The following is a 12,664-nucleotide window of genomic DNA, read 5'->3' on the forward strand; positions in this document are numbered from 1 at the left end:
ATGCTATGTTGCATGCTGGTTCAGACCCTGCTCCTCAGGAGAAGCTGAAGCACCACAGCAAAGGCAAATCAGAGCACATGGGAGTCGGAATGCACAGCCAAATGGTCTCTGTGTCTTCTGTAGATAAACCTCCCATGCACCAGGGCAAATGATACACAAGTCAACCTAATTTCTTGAATTTTCAGCTGAGCATCTCAAAGAAAATTTCACATCTGGATCAGTAAAATTGCACATGTTGTGTCCCACTTCGCAGCCAAGAATCTGAAGCTGAAGATGACAAACCCAAACCACATGGAAGACTAAAGCCTGGCTCTTCCCATCTGTGTGCTAACCCTGGAGCTGGCAATAGCCATCCCAATAGCACAGCCCTGATTGATAGGAAATTCAGTGTTATAGTAGCTCACTAATAGTAAGGAGCAACCTAGTCTTCTGGGTGTGAAAATATGGATAATAAATATTAATGGATAAAGGCTCTGAAAATAGCCAGGAAAACAAGTCAGAATCTCATTGATTAAAGTGAAATCTCATTTAAAATAGTCAATAGCAGTAGCTCTGCCTTTACCATTTCATTTCAGTAACATCAAAATGTTTCATTCTGGTAGGAAAAAGGACAGACTTTTAACAGTCTCAGCTGGATTAATTCTGATCTATGTTACACATCAGTCTTAGAATAGGTGGTTTAGGGATTTTTTTCTAGGGTTTTTCCAGCTGCAGTTTTCGCTGAGAGAAATCTCGCTTCTTGACCCAGGACTTTTCAAGCTCATGCATTGTCCAGGGAGGAGCCAGGACCACATTTACGCTGATAATTACAGACATGGGACACTTGGGGCTGGAGCAGGGATTTGCTGAATGTGCTGATGGATTTGGGAGGCATATCCCCGAATGTGGTGCAAGCCTGGGAACAAGCGTGATGGAGTGTCTGCCTGTTCTCTGAGGACTCCATGTAAATCTCTGCAGCCTTTGTAACCACTGACCCAGACAGTGCCCAGCTCTAATTAAGGCCTTGGAAGACTTTTGGGGGTATACAATGCAATGTCCCTTAATGGCTCCTGCAGTGAAACCCCAGCCGCTGTCTTCCCATACTCCCACACTCAACCACTCACTGAAATCAGAAGGAATTTAGCGTGCAGAGGTCTTGTAAGGTCAAGGTTAATATGGATTTTGATCCATCCTGGTCCCAGTTTTCAGAATGGAGGAGTCCACCATCCACCTAAAGGCACTAGCTCACTGCCTGGCCTGTTGAACACATGTGTATGAGGCAGGACTTTGCCTTGAAATGTTCACAGAGGTACCCACAGTGATATGCTGCTGACTCTTTTATGGGATATAACCATATTACATTGTTGTGCAGTCATAACTGATGGCAATAAAACCCTATGTACTGTGAAGACAAACTATTTTGCAACAGGCTATGAGAAACAAATTTTAGAATGACACAGATTTTACCAAAAGACTTGTTCTTGCTAAGTCTTGCAGAGATAAATGAATGTTTATTAAAAGGCTCTGAAATAGATAGTACACACTATTTAATTTTAAAAAGGGAGATGACCATAAACTACACTTTAAAACTTACTAGTTCAACAGCTTCCTTGTTGCAAAATGTCATATTATGTTCATTAGCAGATAGCTTCCTGGGATCACTCATCCTGGGACTGGGCATTTGCTGCAAATCTTTGACTGTAACAGATTGTCTTTTAGACTTCTTCCTCATGTATATCAAGCTTGAAAACACAGCTAATAAAGGCCAGATGGCTGCAGGCTCCTTCTCACACCCATAATATTGATGGGAACATTCTGGAGGGAGTGGATTCTGCCTGAGTCTTTGCCTTGTGCATGACATAATGGTAACCACATTTCAGCCTTTGCACTGTTTGGTCCTAACTCAATTCAAATGTTTCCTGGATTTTAGCAAATGAGTGAAGTGCAGCTCAAAGGAAAATATATCCAGCCCTTATTAGAAAAGGTTGTACTCATCACAAATCATCTAAATACCTCATTTCTGACAGGGGGAAATCCTTTTATTACTGAGTCTATTTTGAAGATTTTGAATAGCTCATTATAAAACTGCATTAATCTCTGCCAGAACATATGAAAACCAGCCGAAGTCCAAAATCTGTCCCCATTCAAGTCCGTGGGATTTGGCATAAAATGTCAGAACTACTGGGCAGAGTACTTGAATCTGGAATAAAGTTGTACATCATATCTACTAATGGAACCCACTGAAGTGTGCCTTCCAACACTGCAGAGGCCTTGCAGTTATGTTCTGACTACACTAATTAAGAAGATTAATTAATGCCAAGATATAATTCTCTGGAATGCTGCAGATATCACAGATACTGCATGATAGCACAGGCTGTTGCATGGGATTAGATGTTTTCTCCGTTGGTAAATTCCTCCTGGTTAGCAACCTCATCTTTTGTATTTAGTTTTTAATAAGGTCCACAAGAAAAAACTAATGAAGTCTGACAGGACTCACTTTCGTGACACATACTGCAGGCTATCGCATCACATGCAGACCTGGTCATAGTTTTGTTATGAGGAGCTGATTTATCTTCACTAAGTATCCCTACTAGTTTTCCTGAATTCTCTATTTCTTCAGCTAAACGAGACCCACTGCCTGTCTCTGGCTTTGTGCTTTGTAGCACTGCTGGCTGCAAACCCTGTATATGTTGACATGTGATGGTTTGAACATTTGACATTTAGATGTAGCTGGCATTTGTTCTCTTGCCTTGCAACCATCTGGTTCCAGAAGAAACTCATAAACTGATCCTGAATCATGCAATCACCAGACAGCAAACAGATAGAGCTGAAGGACTCTGAGCACTTTCTGTGACAGCTCTTCTGTGATAGCTGACACAAATACTGCACTGCACTGTCTCCTCCTGTCTCTGTCATACAGACCAGGCAGGGCTGCATTATAAAAAGAGGATTTGATTCTCCGCAGCACTGGGAGCTTATGGATTGCACTGGCTTTGGCACATCCTGTGCTCAGGCTCTGTTAGCTCGTGAAAGCTCTGAACCAGCATGTGCAAATGAGTCCCTTGTTACTGCAAGGTAAGAAGTCACCTTGTCAACCCAAGCAAGAGGGGACAAGTGGAAAGCTCAGATTTTGAGCTGAGTTTTCCAAAGCTTTGGAAATACCGGGGAGCAGATTTCAAGTCAGAGTCTTTCATGCTTGTGTGTGAAAAGAATATTGATTCTGATGGTGTTTTCCAGAACATTCTCACCACAAAACTACATTCTGTATTGATAAGTGTTTTGCTGGGTAGATTAACTGATAGATGAATCAAAAGTTTCTAGGAACAAAGTGTGTTCTTGAAAACAGAGCAAGTGAAGCGCAGTTGCATTTTTCTTGGTTGTGGTTTATTTAGGACAGTGGCACCCTGTCATTCCACTTGCTTGTCCTTTCCTTTTATTTCTAATTCATAAATCCTTAACACTGGTCTTGCATCCATGAAGCAAAGAGATCACTTTTCTCAACAAATAAGAGAACTAGAAAACGTAGGCAGACCAGGTTATTAAATCCTCAGAATGCTGTATGTGTGGCAACATATAGATGGGCTTGTAATTGAGGGGTGGACTTAACAATGGACACTATTGCCGAGGTAATTCACAAATAAGAGATGTGCTGCCATTAAGCAAGCCAAGCAGTTAAAGCCTCTCTGGTATGGAGGATGATGGCTGAAGTACAAACATGGGGAGGCCTGGCAGATTGACTGTATCACGCTCCCACCAACCCGCCAAGGCAAGCGCCATGTGCTTACCATGATGGAAGCAACACTGGATGGCTGGAAACATACACTGTGCCCCACGCCACTGCCCGGAACACTATCCTGGGCCTTGAGAAACAAGTCTTGAGGTGACACAGCACCCCAGAGAGAATTGAGTCAGACAGTGGGACTCATTTATGGAACAACCTTATAGACACTTGGGCCAAAAAGCACGGCATTGAGTGGGTATATCACATCCCCTACCATGCACCAGCCTCCGGGAAAATCAAATGGCACAATGGGTTGTTAAAAAATACACTGAGAACAATGGGTGGTGGAACTTTCAAGCATTGAGATACACACTTACCAAAGGCCACCTGGTTGGTCAACACCAGAGGATCTGCCAACAGGGCTGGTCCAGCCCAGTCAGAACTTCTACATATTGTAGACGGGGACAAAGTTCCTGTGGTGCACATAAAGAATTTGCTGGGGAAGACAGTCTGGGTTTTTCCTGCTGCAGGTAAAGGCAAACCCACTTGTGGGATTGCTTTTGTTCAGGGACCCGGATATACTTGGTGGGTAATGAGGGCAGATGGGGAAGTCCAGTGTGTACATCAAGAGGATTTAATTTTGGGGGAAACAGCCAATGAACTCAACTATATGCTGTTGCCTGCTATATAACACTTTATAGCCCATCAGCTAGATGCCCATCTCCACCACTCTGGGCTTTGAAAAGAAGGTATGTGCCGTCGTGATCATCAGCAGAGAATAAAGTCATGGAAAAGCCATCAGCAGCAGCAGAACTGTCCTCAGGTCTCCATCAACTGACCCTGGCTTCCTTCCGATCATCATCCCAACAAAGAATGACCTTTGATGAAATCAGACAATCTCATCAGTGACGAGTTCAGCAGTGTTGTCAGCAGGCAACAACCCAGCACTACACACCATCCCTCCTGCCTGAGAGACTGTTACAAAAGGTGGAGCCTGGCATCATGGACTGAATGAATTCAGCAAAATTTATAGGGGTGGTCCATGAACTAAGGAATGGTATCTCTTTGTGTGTGTGTATATATATGAGACAAAAGCAATGGCATATTGAAAACTGTGGGATCTGAGCATGACGTGAATGGCATAGAATAAGGGGTGGATACTGTCGTGGGCTCAGCTGTAACAAGCACAAGCTGGTGGACTTTGTCATCCACTTCATGAAGGAGATAGACGAGGAGATCAGTGAGATGAAGCTGTCTGCGAACACCAGGGCCCATACTGTGGTGGAGGAATTCCTTGAGAGCATGAGTCTCTGGAACGGGAGGAGGCAGATCCCTCATGTTGGGATATTGGGAGCAGGGTGTGGGGCTCCAAGCCAGCGTGGTTCTAATGCCCAGAGCCCCCCAGTCCCACATATGGGGACAGCAGTGCCATTGTGCCCAAGACCCTCTTGGGGACAGGCTGGGAGGACACGCCGGGGTTCTTGTGCCCTCTTTGCTGGGAAAGTTCTGGGCTTGGGATGCCCAGAGCATGCAGAGTGGGGTCAGCAGCCACTGGGGAAGCAGCCGCAGGGAGGTGGGACACACAGGGGCTCAAAGCCGCATCTCTTCTTCCCCTTGCCTCGCAGTTCCCCGAAGGCTCATGGCTCGCCCGGGGGCCATGGACGCCTGGACGGGGGCACGGGACGCTCCGGGCCGTTGAACGCCTGCCGTGCTCCTCGAGGAGCGCCCTAGAAACCGCAAACAGATAGGGCGGTACCGACGGTGGGGCAGGACCTGGGGTGGGAGGAGCCCGGGGGGTGGCCTAAAAAGGGGGGGGGAATAAATGGGGTTGAACGCTGCTGGGGGGCACTAAAAGAGTTGGGGGGAGCCTTGGGATGTGGGGCACGGAAGGGTTTGAGGGTTGGGGCGTGTGTCGTTGTGAAAGGTTTCAAGAAAGGGGTCTGTGAGGTTGGGGGGTGACACACATAACACTGGGAGGCTGGCGCTTGTCCCCCTTTGGGGCAGTGGGGCCAGCGCTGTGGCGGGGGCTGGTGTAGAGGTTAGGGGGGTGCACGTGCTGGACCCCACCTCAGTCCCCAAGGGCAAAGGGGATGCGATTGGTGCCTGGGAGATCCAAAGTCACACGCAGCTCCCCTCACCCTCAGGCTATTGCTGGAAGGAGTCACTCTCTCTTTGGCGACTGCAAGAGTAGTCGACGTTGTTGGTGTTGCTGGGGGACCAGTGGGGCCTTCGGGCCCTGTGAGGAACCCCTGGGGGATGTACAGCAGCCGGGACTCCAGCACGAAGCTCTGTGACCCGGTGCACACTGTGCTGGGTAGACTCAGCTTGGGAAGGCAGAAGCGCAAAGGTGGTTGCCTTCTCCCCTTGCCCTGCTGTCCTGCCCTGCATGGGGCTGTGGACACGGGGCCAGCAGCTCAGCTTGGCTTGTCCTTGGCAGCTCCTGCCAGCACCAAGCAGCAGCCCTCGTTCACCATGGAGCTGCTGAAGACAGCCAGGCAGCACGTGGAGGAGGCCATCAAGGTGGGGCCTGATTGCACATGCACCCCCGCAACATGCCATGAACATGTGTTTATTTCATTTATGGCTGAGCGCTTGCATCCCTCCCTGGGACATGACGATCTTCTCAGTGCAGGGCTCCTGCCCTGTCATCTGTAATCTGCTGTGGGCACGGGGCTGGGTGGAGAAGTTCTCCAACATCGTCAGGGTGGGTGCCTGCTCGGGGCAGCAGCAGGACACTCAGAAGCTGCTGGAGGAGGATGAGGAGGATGAGGAAGACAGTGGTGATGAGCAGTGGGAGGCAGCACTGAGTCCAGAGACAGGGTCAGCATCCGGCTGGGCTCAGCCCACAGTGGAGATCCCGGAGCCTCCTGAGGAAGAGGAGCAAGAGGAGGAGGAAGACCAATGGGATGATGAGAACCTCGATGGCATCCATGACATCATGGTTAGTGGAGAGGGTCAGGCCTGGACTCTGCAGGGCACAGCCTGGACCAGGTGTTAAGGGTGGGATGGAGACTCCACAGCTCACTCTGGTCCCCTGTCCATCCTGCAGTCCTCCATGGTGCGAGACAAGACGCCGACCTTCATCTGGACCAGCCAGTGCAATGCTGTCAACTATGGGCTGCTGCAGGACCACCAAATGGTAAACCACTTCACCGGCATCGAAGCCCTCATCACCAAGGTGAGAGCCTTGGAGTATTGTGTACAGTTCTGATATACTCAACATAAAAAGGACATGGAACTGCTAGAACAAGTCCAGAGGGCTTGTCCAGAAGATGATCAGGCAGCTGGAGCACCTCCTGTATGGAGACAGGGTGAGAAAGCTGGGGCTGTTCAGCCTGGAGAAGAGAAGGCTGCGTGGAGACCTCATAGCAGCCTTCCAGTATCTGGCCTATAAGGATGCTGGGGAGAGACTCTTCATTAGGGACTGTAGTAACAGGACAAGGGGTAACGGGTTAAAACTTAAACAGGGGAAGTTTAGATTGGATTTAAGGAGGAAGTTCTTTACTGTAAGGGTGGTGAGGCACTGGAATGGGTTGCCCAGGGAAGTTGTGAATGCTCCAACCCTGGCAGTGTTCAAGGACAGGTTGGATGGAGTCTTGGGTGGCATAGTTTAGTGTGAGGTGTCCCTGCCCATGGCAGGGGGTTTGGAACTGGATGATCTTAAGGTCCTTTCCAACCCTAACTATTCTATGATTCTATGATTCTCTGCCCAGTATATAAACTAGGGGGAGCCACCCTGAAGACCCAGATCACTGCTCGATCAGGCTGTGCAGGTGGTGAGCAATTGTGTTGTGCATCACTTATGTTTATTGTTTTCTCTTCCTTTTCCCCATTTAGTTTTATATTCTCTCCCCCTCATTATTTGCCTGATTGTTATTACCACTGGTGGTAGCAGTAGTAGTTTTGTGTTATACCTTAGTTACTGGGCTGTTCTTATCTCAAGCCATGGGAGTTACATTCTTTTGATTCTCACCTCCATCCCACCGGGAGAGGGCACGGGGGAAGAAGGGAGTGACTGAGCAAGCAGCTGCATGGTTTTGAGTTACCGGCTGGGCTTCAGCCACGACAGTTCTTTTTGGAGCCCAACATGGGGCTTGAGATAAAGACAGAGCTGACCAGAGTGTGTCTAATCATATTTGTGATAAGCACGCATTGTTTTGGATTAATAGTCACTTGTTACAAGATTTATTGTCTCTCAAAGTTGTTGCACTTGGTCTCAGAGTTTCAGCATGTCATACCCTACTTGCAGCCAGTATTTGCTGTTTTAGTGTTTATTGGCTGAGGGGCCCGTGCTATGGTTCTTGTTTTGCTGTACTTCAGGTAATGACTTGTAATACAATAGGCTCATTGATCATAAAACTGGTCTGGCTTGTGTTCCCAGTGTGGTCATCAACTGTATACTTTGGGAGGCATATAATGGAATTTTTAGCAATTGCACATCTTTCTTTTTCCTCCTCGTGGGGTCAACCTATGGAGGAGACATTCCCTCACAGCTCCTTCTCCCCACCAGGCTATTTAGAGCAGCATTAGAGAATTCTGAAGGTTTTGGATGGCCTTTGGATGCCCTTGAAACCTGCCTGCTGCTTTTGCTGGGGATCAGCATGTTGCCACATATACAGCGTGTGTTTTTACTCACAGCCATCCCACCTTGAGAACGCCCTATTTCGTCTGATCTTGAAAATTACGTAGGGTTGGGCTCGGGTCTTGTCTAAGGTTAAACGATGATCTAAGAGGACCACCAAGGGATTTTCCCCCAGGCTGGATAGTCATGAGCGTCAGGGTGTGTGGCATAGTATGGGCAAGCACCTGGGCCAGTGGCACGTCCAGCACTTTGGAACTTAAAACTTGAACAAGTGCAAAATCTGGAAAAACTAGTAAAACACTTAAACAAGGTGTGCTATTGTCCTGGCAATACCAGAGAGAGACAAATCATGGCAACGTCCTGGGGCTTGGCCTGCCTACAGAGCATCTCTGGAAAAAGATGTCTCTCGATGTGATGGCAAAGCAACAGACAACACAGCTACTCAAGTCCCAAGCACAGCAGCCCCTCCAACCCCTGTGACGGACACTGCAGCCACTCCAACACCTGTGATAGGCACTGCAGATAAACCAAAAGACCAATCCATGCCAATACTGGTTGCCCCTATAAGCCAGGGGAAAAGCAAAGGAGAGCCACAAAGAGCAACTTATGCAGTGAAGAAAGATGAAGACCCAATGCACACACTAGAAGGGATACCATCTGAACTATAGTTATTACTACAGGAATCAGAGGAAGAGGAAGAGGCAACTTCTCAATCCTGGACCTTAAGCCAGCTGTGAATATGCAAAAAGATTTCACCCGTCTTCCAGGAGAGCACATCGTCACCTGGTAGCTCTGATGCTGCGACAATGGGGCCGACAGCCACAAGCTAGAAGGTAGGGAAGCCAAGCAGCTGGGATCATTTGCTAGGGAAGGAGGAATTGACAAAGTGATTGCAAAGAGAAACAAGCTCTCAGCCTTTGGAGGTGGCTCTTGGTAGCAGTGGAGGAAAGGTTTCCCTAAAGGATGATGTTATGTGTTCAGGCAAGTGGACCACGATAGAGGCATCCAGTCCCTGAGGGAATCAGCCATTCTAGAGATGATCTGTCATAGGCCAGATGCCAGGAACACATCCATAGATTCAGATGAAGTCAAATGTACACGACCCATGTGGCGTAAACCTACGTGGACTGCACAATCATCATATGCCCACTCATTGGCATCAATGACCTGGAGTGAGGCAGCACTACCAACAGTGGATGAAGCAACTCCTCAGCTCTGAGAGTTCAGACAGTCTTACCCCTTCCATCATTTCAGCTGTGGAAAAACTCCTGACCCAGGACTTAAAGCAATTGAGAGATGATCTATCTGATCTATCCAGCTCCCCACATGTACCAACCCACCACTCAGCCTGAGCTGAGACTAGACTTCACATAGTTTTGTGAAAGAAAAGCATCAAGAAACAGATATGGCAAGTGAATTAGGACATTTACAGAGTATCTGCTGCCATGTGAGAGTAGCTGCTAGCGTCTAAGTTGTAGCTATGTACACTTGAGCAAAAGGAGTTTTGAGCCTGGCTTTTCTAAACACCGAAGCCTGGATTACTCTTGCACCACAGTTAGGTGCTTGAGCACTTACACCTCCCACCTTTATACTTTCTTCTTTTCAGGCGATGTTGCACAACTTAGTTTAGGCTTTCCATGTAAAAGAGCACACAGAAGAACTGCCCTCACAAGTGCCTCAGTTGTTTTTCCACTCAGGCTGCACTGAGTGGGAATACACCAGGTATATATATTTCTCAACACCAGATATATCGTTTTTTTTTTCCTGGCCTCTCAATTTACTGAAAAGCTTAGATGACATTCTTCACAAAGAAATGAAATGAAACTACTGTCCACAGGGAAATTCTTCCTCTTTAAAAAACAAACTAAAAGGAAGAAGCTTTGTGAAATGAAGCTCTAGGAACTATTCATACAGCTGAGTTTTGCATGGCTGTAACTGTCCTAGGGCTCACATGTTGAAAATCTCTTTGAATAACATGACAGGTAAGAGTAACGAGGATAGAGGAGAATTACCCTGGCCCATTTTTTTCTGTTTGCTGAAACTCAGTTACTCACTGGGAGGAAACCACAGAAATGGGCATTAGAAACCTAAATAAATGAGCATGTTTTATAAGCTTTGCACTGAGAACTATTATTGTCACTGCCAGTATGTCTTAGAAGCTGGGACAAAGCAGTGGAATGATGGCAGGCTGATGATTTAAGACATGACAGCCAGGGGCTCAAGAGGGAGTCTGCTTCTGAGAGGCTAATGGCAGTAGTGACATTCAACACATACCACAGGCTGCAATAGCAATGTCTCCCAGTGACACACTGTGCGCTGGGGTGCTGGGGTTGAACGAAGGGAGGATGGCTGCACGCTTCCTGTCTGGAGCCGTGCCATGGCATGGGGCTCTAGCTCTTGCCATAGCAGCTCTGGTAGTGATGCCCATTGCTCAGTAATTCTCGATCACTGACAGATTTCAGTGATCCCCCTGATATTGCTGGGACATCTTACAGCAGAGGCTGACACCAGGATCTCTTGGTGGGCAGTGTATTTAGAAGCACAAATGGTGCAAGGAGATTCCTCGCTGTTTGTTACCACAACATGGCAGACAAACCAAGGTCCTTTTCCAAACAAGATGGAGCCTTTCCAAGGTATTTAATGGAAAACCTCTCTACCCTGACTTCCCTCTTGCATACCTGAGGCTATGCAAGCAGCAAACCACAACCAGAGGGAACACTGGTTGCAAGGAGAAAACAAAGAAATGTCTTGCAGGCTGTGGTGCAGGGAGGCTCTGATGGAGCTGTCTGCACTCCGGTGCCAGGAGCTTGCCCAGGACAGGGCAGCTCCTGCAACATCAATCCAGAAAGCCTACTGCATGGCAGCATGTCAGCTTTTGGAGATGCTGGGAGAGGAGGGTTGAAGCTGGTGAGAATTTCTGAGCTCAGACTGTGTGGTCCTGATGCCCTGCTGAGGCAGGTTACTGTGGAAGTGCTAAAATATAATGTGCCCATCAAACCATGACCGTCATGCAGGCCAGGTCCCTGAGCTCCATGCCCTGCGTTACACCCTGTCTCCAGGGGACAGACCCTGTGATTTCTGAGCAGCAGAGCAAAGGAAGAGCCTGCCTCAGTTATCGCCAGTTCAAAAGATGAGTGGGATACCAGCTACTGACTGGGACATAGCTCTCATATACATGCATATTTAGACATGCTTCATCTCTCATCCTATAGGCAAGAAAGCTCTAAAAGTACTGATAATTTGTGTTGAGCCTTCCAACAAAGTGATGTTACTGCAGAGTCCTTATTATGGCCATAAGAAACATTTTGGTTTACTACTATCTCACTGTGCAACTAATTTGTCTTGTAAGTTTTCCCTCCTGCATTTTTATTTATTTTCCTATTTTTTTCTGGTTTTATACTGAAGGTAAGAAAATCAATTGTCTGTTCCATCTCCAGCGCCCTCATAAAATACCTGTCAATGCAAACAAAAGAGATTTACAGATTTTTTTTCACCATCTTTGCAAAAAGAGAGACTGGAGTGGTTTTTAGAAGGGGGTTTTGTTGGGTTTGGCTTTTTTTTTCCCCCATTTAAACCAGCCAACACGAAAGTCATTCTTATGTAATATTTAAGGGAATATTTCACTCAAGTTCTGAACACTCTTGGAATGTTTTCAAAGGAGAAAATGAAGGAAAGTCCACCATTAACAGGCAGTTAGAGAAATTTTCAGATTACTTTCAGTTTCTTACTTATCTTGGCACTCCATTAAGATAATTTCATTTGCTGTAGTAACAGAGAGATTGATTAGACTGAAAACTTTATTGTTAGCGTGTTTAACATTATATTTACCTCACTTACCAGCTTTCAATTCAAAGTGAGTCACTAACAATAAAAAATGGAAAGTAATTTCTATGAGGAAGCTTCAATTTAGCAGCTTTAGTCTAATCACTATAAAGGGGAACTATGGCTTAATCTAATTTTTCATTGGATTAGAAGACTTCTAATTATTGCTTGGAATCAAGCTTTCTAGCCTTGCAGGAAGCAACACATTAAAGCTGAGATTTTAAAAGAGCCTAAGGAATACATCTATCATTAAAATTCAATGACACTGGCAGCTTAGCTCCCTGCCTCCTTTGAACATCTCAGGGTTTCCTATTAATAAAACAACATCTGTGAAATTTAGAAGAAAATATTAATTTTGACCCCCTCTGGATTTTAAATGGGCATATTGACCCAAGGCAAACCCATCCTCCACTCCTGCTCTTCTTGCACATTCCACTTTCCTGTGAGCAGTTTTCTTTAGTCCTAGGGTTTATTTACTGCAATCCAATGTTTCTTCAAAGTAGGAAACTTTTAGGACCATAGTGGGTGGATTCTCTAATAATTTCCAGAGACAAGAGAGA

Source organism: Pezoporus occidentalis, unplaced genomic scaffold (genome assembly GCF_034315485.1).
Source record: "Pezoporus occidentalis ecotype Australia unplaced genomic scaffold, CSIRO_AGI_Poc_V1 ctg83, whole genome shotgun sequence".
Lineage (NCBI taxonomy): Eukaryota > Metazoa > Chordata > Aves > Psittaciformes > Psittacidae > Pezoporus > Pezoporus occidentalis.